This window comes from Elephas maximus, chromosome 8 (genome assembly GCF_024166365.1).
Source record: "Elephas maximus indicus isolate mEleMax1 chromosome 8, mEleMax1 primary haplotype, whole genome shotgun sequence".
Lineage (NCBI taxonomy): Eukaryota > Metazoa > Chordata > Mammalia > Proboscidea > Elephantidae > Elephas > Elephas maximus.
In genome coordinates, this window is record NC_064826.1 from 66730213 (window position 1) to 66747006 (window position 16794).

General features: G+C 39.0%; 1 long non-coding RNA gene across 1 annotated transcript; it reads right to left on the reverse strand.

Annotated features, from left to right (window-relative positions):
• Positions 1-4341: 4341 nt before the first annotated feature.
• LOC126081913 (uncharacterized) lies at positions 4342-13793 on the reverse strand. The gene is made up of 4 exons (XR_007518465.1): positions 13716-13793; positions 12034-12424; positions 8402-8500; positions 4342-4514 (listed from the first exon to the last, which is right to left on the reverse strand). It is a non-coding gene; the product is annotated as an uncharacterized LOC126081913 (long non-coding RNA).
• Between the last annotated feature and the right edge of the window lie 3001 nt (positions 13794-16794).

A 16794-nucleotide genomic window follows, 5' to 3' on the forward strand; every position in this document is an offset into this window, starting at 1 on the left:
AATATTCAATCAATCCCCAAAAGGCAAAAAAGTAAATGAAAGAAGAAAAAAAAAAGAAAAGTGAAACAAATAAAAGGGACAAGGGAAGATGATAAAAAAAAAAAAAGCTCAAATATATCAGTAACCAGAGTAAATGTAATTGTATTAAACCTGCCAGTTAAAAAGTTAGTATCAGACTGAATTTTTTTTAAAATCCAACTATACGTTATTTATAAGTTATGTACCAAAAACATACCTAAGGATTATGGAACAACTGAAAATAAAAGGGCAGAAAGAGCTAACCATGCAAATACTAACCAAAATACAGCTAGGATAGCTATAATAAAAGCAGATGAGAGACTTGGAGGCAAAAAAAAATAATAATAATTCCTGCGGGTAGAGAATGTCCCAACATAATGACAAAAGTTTTAGCTCTCCAGGAAGATATAACAATTCTAAAATTCCATACAACTAATAAAATAGCTTCAAATTATATAAATCGAAAGTTGATAGAACCGCATAGTGGGAGATTTCAACACTTGTCTCTGAAATCTTGATAGGCCAAGAAGATGGAAAAGAAAAAAAATAGTAACGATACAGTGGCATTTTTTGTCCAATAATTTATTTTTCTAATTTACTTTTGAAAATGTATGTAACTCTGAATATAATAACTTGATCTAATACCAGTGAGAAGCCTCATTCTTGTTGTATATATAACTTTTAGGAGTCATTTTGAAATTTTGACATTGTTTAGAGATATTCTACATTGCTAACTCAATCTGAGCCACTGATCTAGAGAAACCATACACTTTAAAGATATAAATATAGAAGATTTGAATACAATTCATAAGTTTGATTTAATGAACATATAGAGAAATCTGTATCTAATAACTAAAGAATACACATTCTCCTGAGGAACTTACGGAATATTTACAAAAATTCACGAACTGGCTCACCATAGAGCAATTCTCAAGACATTCCAAACAGTCTCTAACCACAACGGAATTAAGTTTAAAAATCATTGTATAAAAGTCAACTACATGTCTGTATTCAGAAGTAGAAAAAATGTAATTACCAAAAAAATCATTCTATTTCTCTTGAAATGGAATAACAAATAAAAGGAACCTAGGGATAAATAATACTAGGAGCTAACACTTAATATGGTTTTTACTATTTTCCAGACCTGTTTCTATATTCTTTACGTATATTAGCTCATTTGATATTTACAACCACACTTTGAGTAGAGTATAATTATCATCCCCATTTTAAAGATAAGGAAACTGTGGCACAGAGAGGTTAAAGACATATAACCAGTAAATAAATAAAAAAAAGCAATATTAAAATCCAGGCAGTCTGATTCTTCACTTTTAGCCACTGTTCTTTACTACTTTTCAAACAACATGCAAGATTTTTTGGGAGGGAGGAATCTATAAAGCTTCACTGAAAGACATTCAAACCTAATAAATAGATGAATTACCACATTTATGACTAGAAAGGCTACAAAACACTAAGATATCAACCCCTTCCGGAAAAAAAAAAAAAAAACTGTTCCTTAAATGTAATACAGTTTCTATCAAAATCTCAACAAGGTGTTACAGGAATTCAACAAATTATTTCTAAAATTTATAAGAACCAACAAACCGTTGCCATCAAGTCGAACCCAACTCATAGCAACCATATAGGACAGAGTAGAGCTGCCCCACTGAGTTTCCAAGGAGCGGCTGGTGGATTTGAACTGCCAGTCTTTTGGTTAGCAGCCGAGCTCTTAACCACTATGCCACTGGAACAGATGGTCAATAAAACTAAGAATCTCGGAGAAGAATAAGGAGGTGGGGGAGAGACTTGTGCTCCCAGATATAAAGGCTTATAATATTTACGCTATATTAATTACAGTAGTGTGGTAGTGGCACAGAAATAGATAAATTTAACCAATGGAACTGAATAAACAGCCCAGAGAGAGACCCACAAAACAACTGACACATACGACAGAGGTGGCATTGCATATCTTTGTGAACAGAATGAACTGTTCAATAACTGGTGCTTGGACAATTGGTTAACCATATGAAAAAAATATCATCTGCATATCATCCACAAAAATCAACCCCATGTGATTCAAGGCTTACATGCACAAAAACAAAAGAGTAAAAAATTTGGAAGGCAATATAGGGGAATATTTTATTGGCCATATGGTATGAAAGAATGTCAAATAAAACACAGGAAGTATAAACTATAAAAGAAAAAAATTGGTTAATCAACTACATTAAAATAAACACTTCTGTTTAGCCATGAAAATTTGAACACAGATTGAGTGTTAGATGATATTAAGGAATTATTAGTAGGTTTTATTAGGTATGATAGTGGTATTGTGTATGTTACCTGTTAGAGATACACACTGAAATATTTCCTAGTGAAATAAAATGATGGTGTGGGGCTTGCTTTAAAATACTCCAGGAAAGAAGAGGGGTGAGGGGAAATACATGAAACAAGATTAGGGGAAAATATTGGTAATTATTGAAGCTGGGTGATGGTATGTGGAAGTTATTTTACAATTCTCTCTACTTTTGTATATTGTTGTTAGGTGCTGTGGAGTTGCTCTCAAATCATAGTTACCTTTATGTACAACAGAACAAAACTTTGCCCAGCCTTGCACCATTCTCATAATCATTGCTATATTTGAGCCCATTGTTGTACTTTGTCAGTACATCCTGTGGAGGGTCTTCCTTTTGTATATGTTTGAAAATCTCCATAATAAAAAGTAAAAAGTGGAGGAGGAGGGAAAAGAGGAGAAAGTGAAAGCTAAGAATTCGTTCATCAAAAGGCACTGTGTTTGCATAGACATAAGCATACCCATGTTCATTTCAGCACTATTCACAACAGCAAAAAGACAGAAACAACCTAAATGCTCATCAACAGATGAATGCCTAAACAAATTATGGTACATACACACAATGGAATACTATGCAACGATAAAGAACAATGATGAATCCGTGAAACATCTCACAACGTGGATGAATCTGGAGGGCATTATGCTGAGTGAAATAAGTCAGTCACAAAAGGACAAATATTGCATGAGACCACTATCATAAGAACTCAAGAAAAGGTTTAAACACAGAAAAAAAAAAATTCTTTGATGGTTAAGAGGGTGGGAAGGGAGAAGGAAGGGAAATCACTAACTAGATCAATCACTAACAAGGATCAATTTCAGTGAAGGGAAGGACAACACACAATACAGGAGAAGTTGGCACAACTCGATCAAAGGAAAAACAAAGAAGTTTCCTAGACACACAAATACTTTGAGGGAGAGAGTAGCCAGGACTGGGCCCTGGGGACCATAGCTTCAGGGGATATCTAGGTTAATTGGCATAACATAGTTGATAAAGAAAACATTCTACATTCCGCTTTGGTGAGTAGTGTCTGGGGTCTTAAAAGTTTGCAACCAGCCATCTAAGATACATCTATTGGTCCCATCACACTCAGAGCAAAGGAGAATGAAGGAAACCAAAGACACAAGGAAAATACTATCCCAGAGGACTAAAGGACCAAATGAACCAGAGATTCCACCAGCTTGAGACCAGAAGAACCAGATGGTGTCTGGCTACTACCAATGACTGCCCTGACAGGGAACACAACAGAGAGTCTCAGATGGGGCAGGAGAAAAATGTACAACAGAACTCAAATTCACATAAAAAGACCAGACTTAATGGTCTGACAGAGACTGGAGGAACCCCTGAACCTACGGTCCCCGGACACTCTATTAACCCAGAACTGAAATCATTCCTGAAGCCCACTCTTCAGACAAAAATTAGGCTAGACTACAAAACAAAAAACAATACATATGAGGAACGTACTTCATAGTTCATTCAGATATATAAGACCAAATGGGCAGCTCCTGTTCAAAAGCAGGATGAAAAAGCAGGAAGGGACAGGAACTGATCAAGTGGACACAGGGAACCCGGGGTAGAAAGGGGGAGTGTGCTGTCACATTGTGGGGATTGCAACCAATGTCACAAAATAATATGTGTATAAATTTTTGAATAAGAAATTAACTTGAGGCATAAACTTTTACCTAAAGCACAATAAAATTTTTTTAAAAAAGACACTGTGTTAATCTGGGTCTTCTAGGAGATAGGTGACAAGATAGATGTCCAAGACATGTATTGGAGGAAACACCTGTGAAGAATGAGAGTGAAAGGGAGTAGAAGTAGGTGGGGGGAGATTCAGATTATGATGCAGGTCTGACACCAGTGAAGGACATTGGGAAAGAAGGAGGATTGGGAAGGAAGAGCCTCAGACTACAGTGCTACAATGAGAAAGACCTGGCCAGGCCAATAGGGAGCACTAAAGCAAAGATTACCCATTAGACAAGTCTCACCTCGGGCAGGTATAACCTGGCTTTAGGACCTCCACCACGCTCAGGTTTTGGCTGGTAGCTACTTGGGGGGAGTGTGAATGCTGCAGTGAATCCGCAGGTGCAGCTGAAGGTTGTCGCTTAATTACATTCCTCACAAGTTCTCTCTGACCAGCACACTCCATGGCTGCCATAGACACCAAAAAGGACGTGAAAAGACAATTACTCTACTAGTTACTTAGTGCTGTAGAAACAATTACCGCAGATTTATAATCTTACTATTCTGAAACCCTGGTGGCACAGTGGTTAAGATCTATGCTGCTAACCAAAACGCCAGCAGTTCAAATCCACCAGCTGCTCCTTGGAAATCCTATGGGGCAGTTCTATTCTGTCCTATAGGGTCATGATGAGTCAGAATTGACTCGACAGCAATGAGAGTTTTTTGGTATTGTTTTGTTTTATTTGGGATTTGGCAGGCTACAATCTTTTCTGGAGGGTCTAGAGGAGAATCTCTTTCCTACTCATTTGCATTGTTGTCAGAATTCAGTTCCTTGTTGAATGACTGAGGTCTCCATCTTCTTGTTTGCTGGAAGCTAAGGGCGGTTTCCAACTTCCAGAGGCCATCACATTCCATGGCTCATAATCTCTTCCCTCTATCTTTGAAGACAGCAACGATGGGTTGAGTCCATCTAGAGTTGCATCTCTTTGACCCACTCTTGTGCCTCCCATTTCTAATTTTAAGGACTCAAGTCATTAGATTGGGGCCTCCTGGAGAACTCAGTATAGACTCCCCATATCAAGGTTCTCAACTTTAATCACAGCTGTGAAGTCCCTTTTGCCATGTAAGGTAACATACTCAACAAGCTCCAGGGATTAGGACTCGGACATCTTTGGGGGAGTCATTATTCTGCTTACTGCAACATCATAAGGAAACTTTTGCATATGTGCACCAGAGACATGATCAGGAATGTTCATAGCAACATAGATATTTTTGTGTGTGAAAATACACACAACAGAACATACACAAATTAACACTTTTTACCATAACAGCATAGTTTATAATAAAAAACTAGAAATAGCCTAAGTATTCATTAATGGTAGAACAGTTGAATAAATTATGGTATATTCATAAAGTAGAAAACTGTAAGTAATGAAATAAGGAATGAACCACAGACACATGAAATAAACTGGTGAAATTTAAGATATATAATAGTGAGTGAGAAGAGCAAGTCCCAGAAGACTTCTATAGAATCCACCTTGGCAAAACTCAACAGCAAGTTAAAATGAAAAATACAGTGAAACCTGTGAGACCTGGAACTCAATGGAACTGCCTTGTTTTTCCAGTCTTAAGTTTTACTGCCTTTGACAGGGCACAGTCTTACCACTTTTCTATTGCTCGTTTTAGTGAAAAATATTTGAGTTTAGGAAGAATGAAGAAAGCTAAACATACACGGAAAAGATTAGTCCAAAGGACTAATGGATCACATCTTCCACAGCCTCTACCAGACTGAGTCCAGTACAACTAGATGGTGCCTGGCTACCACCACTTACGGCTCTGACAGGGATCACAATAGTGGGTCCTGGACAGAGCTGGAGAAAAATGTAGAAAAAAATTCTAACTCACACAGAAAGACCAGACTTACTGGCCTGACAGAGACTGGAGAAACCCGGAGAGTATGGCCCTCAGACAAACTTTTAGTTCAGTAATGAAGTCACTCCAGAGGTTCACCCTTCAGCCAAAGATTAGACAGGCCCATAAAACAAAGTGAGACTAAAGGGGCACACCAGCCCAGGGGCAAGGACTAGAAAGCAGGAGGGGGCAGGATAGCTGGTAACAGGGAACTCAAGGTCGAAAAGGGAGAGTGTTGACATGTCGTGGGATTGTTAACCAAGGCCGTAAAGCAATATGTGTACTGTTTAATGAGAAACTAGTTTGTTCGGTGAACCTTCATCTAAAGTACAATAAAAAATAAATATAATATTTGAGTTTTCCTTCTCTGACAGCTTTCCACCTTACATGGGTTCTGGCTTTAGCAGGTTTTACTGTACATTGTTTAGCAATGCATACAATGTGGTTTAAAAACAGGCAATGGAATAATAACAATATTCAACATAAAGATTATTTCCGGTGGAGGAAGCAATGAGTTAAGAATGGAAGGAACACATATGTAACCTAAATGGTATTGGTAATATACAAATTCTTAAGGTGTTTTGAGGTGTTTATTTTATCGTTCAGCTGAATCATGTTTGTTTTATACATTCTCTTTTTTCTGTATATAAAATGTTACGTGATTTAATTTTTTTTTTTTTCAAAGAGCGTGTTGACAAAAGAGAAGGGAAAAGCTGCAGAAGTTGAGAAATCTAAAAAACATTGACCTACAGTGTGGAATGAGTCATCAGCACAGACAACGAGGCTACCAAGCATATTGGTGGTTCTATAGATGATTCTTCCTGTTTCTTCACCGTTCTTCTGGAAAGATGTTTAAGTCATCAGTGAGTGCAGAGGAATGACCAGGAGATGACAATAATATAATAAGTTGGAGGAGAGTAATCAGATGACATGAGCCCTGCCTACACCCTGGCCTTGAAGACTGCCTTAGAAACCCACTTCATACAAACAGGCTAGTCCAGGAATGCAGGCCCATCTGATGTTATACCCTGTCTATCTGATCCCTATCCTGGAGCCTGACCCTAAATTCTCCTTCATTGTTGCCTTGCTTGTCGCCTTGTGTGGCCTGCCGAACACTTCCTCCCTGCTGGCCTTTCACCAGCTACCCAACCCCTTTCTTGGCCCACGAGAAGCCCTTCCTCCCTATCGCAGGGTCCACCCCCAAACATCTGATCTCTCTAGCCCTGCTGCTTCCTCATTCCTGTGCTTATCCAGAGTGCGGCTTAGATAGAAGCTGTTTTAGTTAAACTAGTGCTGCTATAGGCATACCGTAAGTGGGAAACTTTAACAAACAGAAATTTATTTTCTCACGGTTTAGGAGGCTAGAAGTCCAAATTCAGGGTGCCGGTTCCAGGAGAAGGATTCCTCTATCTTTTGGCTCTGGAAGAAGGTCCTTGTCTTTTCTTGAGCGTCTGCTCCTGGGCAATTTTCATGTGGCTTGGCATCTATCTTTCCCTATCTCTGCTTCCCCTGTCTTGTTTAATCTCTTTTATATTTTAAAAGGGACTGACTCAAAGTATACCCTACACTAATCTTGTCTCATTAACATAACAAAGACAATCCATTACCAAATGGGATTATAACCAGGCATAGAGGTTAAGATTTACAACACATTTTAGGGGGACACAATTCAATCCATAACAAGAGCCCATAGGAGTAGCACGAAAAAGACTTCTAGTCTTTGTGGATTTTTTTTCTTCTATATGTTGGACAAAAAGACACTGCTTTTGTGCATCCATCAGACTTGCACCTTGATCTGTTAGCTGGACTCTCAGCCTAATGCCTATGACCATTGCAGAGTTTTAATGAGGAAAAAACAAATATAACACATGTAAAGAGATAACATACCACCCAGCCCATAGTAATTGCTCAATAAGTAGTAGATGTAGTGTAGTTATTATTTCATTTTAAAAAAACCAGTTGCCATCGAGTCAATTACAACTCATGGCGACCTCCTGTGTGTCAGAGTAGAATTGTGCTGCATAGAGTTTTCAGTGGCTGATTTTTTGGAAGTAGTCAGCAGGCCTTTCTTTCGAGGTGCTTCTGGGTGGACTCAAACCTCTAACTTTTTGGTTAGCAATCAAGTGTTCGCACCCCTCTGGGATATAATGATTGTTATTACCTGGTACCCCTGTTTCAGTGGAGTATGTCTCTCTACGCTTACAAAAATAGCTTGAATGCTGCCGCTGAAACCCATTGTTTGAGCCTCAGCCCCAAAGACTACCAAACAATCCATGAGGACCCGAGGCTTACCTTCAGGACTTCAACCTGGTACCCTCAGTCAGACCCCCTTTCTGCCATGCTCTCCCTGCCTGTCTCCTAGAGACTCTGAAAGCTTTCCTCATGCAAGACAGATTCTCATTCGGATCCCTGCAGATCGACCACCTCAGGATGCTTCAGCTCACCTGTGTAGGCCTAAGAAGTATGGCCTCTCCCTGTCTCTAAGTCTCCAGTCCTTTCCTCTCTGGCGCATCTTGCTGTCAATGGCAACCATGTTATGACTTCTGTCAAGTAAAAAATATAATGTTAACACATTGCTCCATGATCATAAACAAAATGGGTTTAAAATTTGAGGCTAAAAGGTGAGGCAAACCTTCCCAGTTTCCTCAGAGGGACCCCAGCCTAGTCCAGAGCCACAAACGTGGAGGGGGTCTCATTCATCCCAGTCATCGCATAATCCACATAGATAAAGGGGCGTGATTCTCTGGAGGGATTTCCAAGGTCCTCCTTAAAGTGTATTTCCCTCACTATTGTGGTTCTAAACTATGGCCACAGGCTCAGGACCAAATTACAGCTTTTGGCAGCTGGTTTCAGTCTGGTGGTTACGGCAATGAATTTGGAGTCAGGAATCCTGGAGTCTCGGCCAACTATTCCCTGGGTAACCACAAGCAAGTTAACTGCCCTTGTCTCAGTTTTTCTATCAGTCAAATGGGGTAATTTTTCCTTTCTTCCACCTACTTCAAAAGCATATATTATGACAATTAATTACCCCATGACCACAGTAAACTTGGAAATTTCTGCGCAGTAACAATGCTATTGTCAGCTTTTTTCTTCAGAGCATAAGAATTTAATCCTGGGAATTACTTTAGGTTTTGGATGCCTGTCACAGCCAGAGGTTCATTCAGGGGAGATTTTCCCTAGGGTTACTGAGCCACATCCCCTATTGCCTTAGTGCTGACTGATAAAAACAGCATCTTCCTAAACATGAAACCAAAAAGCCTGGATTCAGTCCAAGAGAACAACATTGCTAAATCACACTGGTGGCTTTCTTAGGCTTACCCATAATACAAGCATCTGATACCATTTGAAAAATATTATAAAGAACATAGCTTGGTAGTCACAGGTAAGTAAAGCCTGGTGAAATGGTTCCCATCTCTACTTCTAGTCCTTGTGTGACTCCAGTGTCTTTCTTTATCTGACACGTTTCTATCACTTTTAGTTCTAAAGGAATACTTCTTTCACACTCCATGTGTTTAATGTTTCAACACTGAGAAATTCTATTAGCTCCTTCATATAACCATTAACAGATCTATGGGGATGGGGGTCCCCTTCCAAACACTACTTTTAGAGTAGCTTTAAGAAAGAAATAACTTTAAGTTTCAGTTTCTATAGGTGAGAAAAGTGATAGTCAGTGGGAAAAGAAGAAAATTGCTAATTTTTCCTTCTCTTTAGTATTGTTTTACACAATATCACTTCTGAATAAAAAGAATGTAAACTTTGATGATTTAGCAGAATATTAAAATGTCCCCAGATAATGTACGATATGAATACATTATACTCTGTTTTACGGAATGCTTAGCTGACAACTGAAATAGGGGGAAAAAACAAAAAACCCATCACACTCATTCTTTCCTGCTATAAAAAAAAAAAAAAAAATTATAGTATTGGGACTTCTAGCCAATTACAGGTCACAACCTTAAATAGAATGCTTCAGATTAATGCTTAAATATGTATGTCTTAAAAAGGACTCAGTGAAATTCTGTGTGGCATATACATTAGATATGGGAGATTAAGTCAGTTTGAACACATGTGGTATAGTGGAAAAATTATTCCTCAAACACTCAGAGGCCCAGCAACCAGGTTCTAGCCTTGGTTCTGCCATTAACTCTCTTTGTGACTTTGGTGAGCCCTGCATCTTATTGGGATCCAGTTTCCTAATCTTTAAATTGAGAGTGGGGACTCTGAAAACCTCATCAAGTGATACTTTTTTTATTATTCTAAATCAGAGGTCAAGAAAATTTTTCTCTTGTAAAGAGTTAGAAAATATGTTAGGCTTTGCAGGTCACATGGTTGCAATTACTCAACTCTGCCAACATAGATAACACATGACTGTGAATTGCCTATAATTTTCACATGACACAAAATATTATCCTTCTTTTCATTTTTTTCCCCCACGATTCTTAGCTCCTAGACCATACAAAACCAGGCAGGGGGCTGGATTTGGTCTGCAGGCTACGGTTTCTGAACCCTGCTCTAAGATATTCTCAAATGGTCTACTCACTTGGAAGAAATTGCAACAGAAAATCAATATGCAGCCTTTCACTCAGGACACATCAGTTGCGCAGCCTGTCTTGCTGCGGATGATAGTAATTGTATTCATGTAGCGATATCCCTTTATAAATAAAAATATTTTTTATAAAATCGTCTGAGAATTGTATTTCAAGACGCATGGTAGAGTAGTAGCTTTTAAAAAAAATCATTACTTTATCTCTTTTACTTTAGTGGTCAAAGTTATTTTAATAGTAGCACAAAGATTAATAACAAAGTCTATCACTATTTAGGAGTCCCTGGATGGTGCAAACCATTAACTTGTGCTCAGTCGCTAACTGAAAGGTTGAGGGTTTGAGTCCACCTAGAGGTCCCTCAAAAGAAAGGCCTGGGGGTGTATTTCCAAAAAAAATTAGCCATTGAAAACCCTACAGAGTACAGTTCTACTCTGGCACACAAGAAGTCACCATGAGATGGAAGTGATGCAATGGCAACTCTTTATTATTATTCATTGAGTACTTATAGGGTGCCAGGGGATCCGCTAACTGCTTCACACAATTATCTCACTAATCCTTACAATAACCCTGCAAAAAAGTACTCTTATATTCCCTTTATAGATGAGGCTTAGAAAGGTTAAGTAACATGCCGGAGGCCACACAGCTAGTACATAACTCAGCCACAAATAAACCTCAGGTGATTCTGACCCCAAGGTCCATAATTTAAACCATTTTATATGCTATTGTTAATGTCTTATTATGGTTAATTAGCAAAATTTCCAATATCAAGAATCTATAATTAATAATAAAAGACAACAGATAAGGGAAAAATGTACTTCAATCTACACACTAAATTAGATGATTTCTGTGTCTCAGATACTGGAATTACAAGAAGAAGTGACCCAGACTTAGTTAAGCTACGTAGCTCTGGGGAAAGTTTACAGTACAATGTTCAGTATCCACAGTAAAACTAGATACTGCTTATAATACACTATTTTCTTACCACCCAATGAAAGAACAGGAGGGGGAAAAACTTGACCTGTTGATAGCATATGTGATTAAGTTCCTGATTCCAGTATATTGACAGATGGCAGAAAAGAGAAGAAAAGAGATAGATGCCAGGGAGACGGAGGAGGGTGTAATCAAATACAAAACCATCTGGATCCAGTCCCTGTGTGACCTAGTGTTTGTGTTTAAGTTAAACCTTTTGTATCATCACCTGACAGATCACAGACTGAATGTCTAACCCAATGCCTTCTTTAGGCAAGCACAGAGGAGCAAACTATTCTTTGAGAAAATTATACACTTCATCTATATAAAGGTTAAGTCAATGAAATTATTAAAATGGTAGAATGGGATTTGAGGGCTTAACCCCTAAGGATGCCATCATGCCTGGCACACAGAAGGCAGACAGTATGTCCGATATAAAACATCCACAGAGTACAAAACCAGCAATCTGCTTTGTGTTACTTTCTAATAAATGTCAGTGGGGAAAGCGTGTCTATAACTTGAAATATAGGGGGGGAATCCAGTAGCTTGCCACATGGGAGTACCTCCTCCTTGTCGAATCCAGGAAAATGTCAAATCAGTACAATTGCTCCAACACGCTTGGTCTTCACTGCTGCGTTGATTAAGCTGCATGCACTACGTTTTTGGCATAATGAGCTACATTCATGGTATGTTGACATCCAATGGCTCAATGAGAATACCAGGCCCCAGAGATTTCAATGAACGGAATAGTCACAGCTATTTTGCAGCTGGGCAAATTAAGACACATCAAATAAACAACCTGCTTCACAACAAGCTAGAATTGAAAGTCAGAAATAAGATTCAAGTTCAGCTTCAGTGTCTTCTATTTACTTCTGCAGGATGGCTGGATTATGGTGCTTAATTCGGTTCCATTGTTTCATGATGGTTTCATAGTAACAGTTCTCATTTCCAAAGCTACAATAGAATTACAGAAGTTTCATTAAGTTTTATTGGAGGCCAGCTTTTACCCATTTAATTTGGTTCAGCTGACATTATTAAGAACTGTACTAGATCTAAAGGTGAAAAGATAGCCCTCACCCAAGAAAACTTTACATTTTAATGACAGGAGAAAAACAAAAAACCTCAAAACAGATAATTTCAATTAAATTTTACACAAGTTAAGGATAAGATGGAGTACCTGGGAGAGCAAAGAGTTAACATACTTGGCTGCTAACTGAAATGTTAGTGGTTCAAGTCCATCCAGAGGCGCCTTGGAAGAATAAAGTCCTGGAAATCTATTTCTGAAAAATTAGTCACTGGAAACCCTGTGGAGCACAGTTCTACTCTAGCAAATGGACTCACTGTGAGTTAGAATTGCCTCCGGGCCAGCTGGAGTTGGAAAAAGACAAGATAAAGGTATTCATCGAGTTCAACGGAAAGCTAAAGGAGCAGCACTGACCCAAACTTGGGAGTCAAAAAAAGCTTGCAGGAGAGAGTGACACCTAAAATGAGACCTAAAGGAAGATGAAGAGTTAGCCAACAGAAGAAACGAGGAAAGGGCATTGCAGCCTGGGGAAACAGCATGAGCAAAGCCAGAGGCATGAAATACTGTGGAGCTCTGGAAAACAGAGCTCCCTGTAGACCAGAATTACTAACCTGAAACTCAAATAAATTGCCATCCCAAAAAGGAAAAAATAAGTAGCTGGACAATATTATAAAACAGTTTTAAATTCACAGTATACACTACAACTGAGAAAACCTATTGTTATTATAATGCCCATATGAGCATGGAGAATCTGATCCTAAAAATGCCTTTTATAAAAATGGACTTAATTTTAGAAAGCCAAAATACTCCCTTTGTCTCATGACTCATGCTTGTTCTAAGGTCAGTGCCCATATTGGGTGAAAGCTTGTGGTGACTCCAGGTAAGACAAATAGAAACTCAATGACCTCTCAAGTATAATTCCCTAAAAATTATTTACACTGAACATCCTACAAACCCAACATTCCTTCCCAGGGCTCCTACGTGGTACTTTGCACTTCTATTCCAGAGTCACTTGCTATGAGGAAAGAACACAAGTGGGCAGGAAAGCAAGACCAGTGCTCTCTCTGCCTCAAGGTCACTGTTGGACACTGCGCTGCAGAAGGTTGCAGGCAGCCCACATATGTTTTCACCACATGCATATGCATAAGTCTCACCCCACACCCATCACAGACACACATACACACACACGAGGAAAGGGTGGAAAATAGATAATGTTTCTACCTGTGAGAAAGGAGATGATAAAACTTGGAAACTTTCTCCTTGCTCTGGAGAAAAGTGTCCTCTGGGCTCAGTACATGGCAGACTATAGAGAATCAAAAGAAATAACGGTTTTATAACTAACATTAGTTTTTAAGTATTTCACTATAAACAGTCACTGGAGAGTCTTCTTTCCTAGGTCATCCATTTCTGCCATCGCGTCTATGTATAGAGACAAGGACATGCACAAAAACATTGGGTCAGGAAAACTGGCTATATAAGTGCCTTTAGTTCTAACATTTTTTATGTCACTGTCTTTAAAGCAGTTTTGTATAGGAGCTTGGACTAGGTAATACCATTAGCAGATATTAATACCTACATCCTGTAACAAACATTTATTATTTTGTAGTTATCTAGCATCCAATCCTCTCCACACATACACTAATAGCATCCCAATCTTCCCTTAGGGATAATTCAAATGATGTGTGGTCTTAGTGGGAGGACACTAAGTACCACCTCTCACTGCCACTTCCCACTTTAGAAGCTGGGGAGCCTGTTCCTTCCTCCATCAACTCCCTGGAACAGCCAGGAGGACAGCAAATCAGACATTACTTCTGGAACTGTAAACCCTGAGTGAGTGATGCAAAGGGAGAGATCATGGGCAAAGGTCAAATCTACTGCAGCAGCACTGGGGGCCTAAAGACTAGCCTGTTCCTCGTCAGGAACTTGGGTTAACTAAGGTCCTGATGCCAGAGATGCCTTAGTTTTTGTCATTTTCTCAGCTTCTTCTTGATCTGTGGACCCCAACATCCTGCCAATAAATTTCCCTTTAACTTAAGAAATTTAGGGTTGGTCCCTGTTGCAGGCAACCAAGAACTTGAACCAGGGATGTATATACAGGCATAGGTTGTAATCTGCATGAGAGTACCCAGCAAAAGAAACCATGAAGGCTAAAATCTAGCCTGTGCTCTGCCTGCCAAACTCATAGGACTACATTCTCCTGGAGGGAGGGGTGGCTTTTTCCAATTTATACAAAGGCACTTGTCTTAGTTATCTAGTGCTGCTATAACAGAAATACCACAAGTAGATGGCTTTAACAAACAGAAATTTATTCTCTCAGTCTAGGAGGCTAGAAGTCTGAATTCAGGGCACCAGCTCCAGGGGAAGGCTCTCTCTCTGTTGGCTCTAGGGGAAGGTTCTTGTCATTAATCTTTCCCTGGGTCTAGGAGTTTCCCAGCACAGGGGCCCCAGGTCCAAAATATGTGCTCCACTCCTGGCACTTTTTTCTTGGTGACGGAAGGTCCCTCTGCTCGATTCTTTCTTTTGTATCTCAAAAGAGATTGTCACGGATTGAATCATGTCCCCCCAAAAATCTGTCAACTTGACTGGGTCACGATTCCCATTATTGTATGATTGTCTGCCATTTTGTCATCTGATGTGATTTCCCTAAAAATATATATATATATATATATATATATATATATATATATATATATATATATATATATATGCTGTAAATCCTATCACTATGATGTTAAAGAGATGGATTAGTGGCCATTATATTAATGAGATCTACAAGATTAGATAGTGTCTTAAGCCAGTCTCTTTTGAGATATAAAAGAGAGAAGTGAGCAGAGAGACATGGGGGCCTCACACCACCAAGAAAGCTGCGCTAGGGGCAGAGTGCATCCTTTGGACCCGAGGTTCCTACATAGAGAAGCTCCTAGACCAAGGGAAGATGACAGGGACCTTCCTCCAGAGCCGATGGAGAGAGGACTTACCTGGAGCTGACGCCCTGAATTTGGACTTGTAGCCTACTAAGACTGTGAGAGAATAAATTCCTGTTTGTTAAAGCCATCCACTTGTGGTATTTCTGTTACAGCAGCACTAGATGACCAAGACAGAATTGACTGACTCAAGATACAACCTAGTCCTATAGATGGTGCCCTGCCTCATTAACATAACTGCCCCTAATTCTGCCTCATTAACATCATAAAAACTAAAAAAAAGCTCATTGCCATCAATTTCATCAACATATAGGATAATTGCATCAGATCACAAAATGGAGGACAACCACACAATACTGGGATCCATGGTCTAGCCCAGTTGACATACATTTTGGGAGGACACAATTCAATGCATAACAGCACTGTGTAGGCTGGCTGTGACCCTCCCGATTTTCCAGCTGTTAAACAGAGACCCAGAGATTAACACATAAACTATGATTATGGTAGCACAATGATATTGCATTGGGCTATTCTGTGTCCTTTCTCTTCATCTGTAGATTGAGCCATCTCTTTATTCCTGCAAGAAAAATGTGAAAGCACAAGGTATGTTCTTCCAACAGTTCATCCTTCTATGATAAGGCCCACCATAGTCACAAGTACCTAGAATGTGCCTCCAATTATTTAAAAAGTTGTAATTTAAATTTAGAATATATTTACAAATATCTACGTGCTACACGGAAACCCTACTGGTGTACTGGTTAAGTGCTATGGCTGCTAACCAAAGGGTCAGCAGTTCAAATCCACCAGGCGCTCCTTGGAAACTCTATGGGACAGTTCTACTATGTCCTATAGGGTCCGTATGAGTCGCAATTGACTTGACTACAGTGGGTTTGGTTTTTTGGTTTTATGTGCTACACTACAGTTATTAATACTTTATATTAATTACCACTGGCAGAAAAAGAACTCAAGTTTTCCAAGAATCTTTGATTTCCTACAAGCTACATTTTTTTACAATTTTATAGAAGGATATAGAAAGGTAAAGGTCTCAAATTATGCTGTCCAATAGCCTATGGTTATCTTTCCAATTTTCCATGATTGTTTTACATTTCCCACATTTCATTTTCTCCCAATTTAGATCACAAATTTATCCAGAGGGGCTGTGGGCTAGTGTATACCACACCTAGCACGTGACCAGCATTCACTGTTAAAAAGGAAATTAGAGAGTCACCACTCCTTCCATTAGGAATCTAACAGTTATGCTTTCTTTTCTTTACAAAGTTTCCTTTCACCATATTAAATCCTCCCATCTTCCTTTCATGTTACTTTAAGACACTGATCAAAATCTTTTGTTCCTATTTCTCCTCCCCATAAACGAA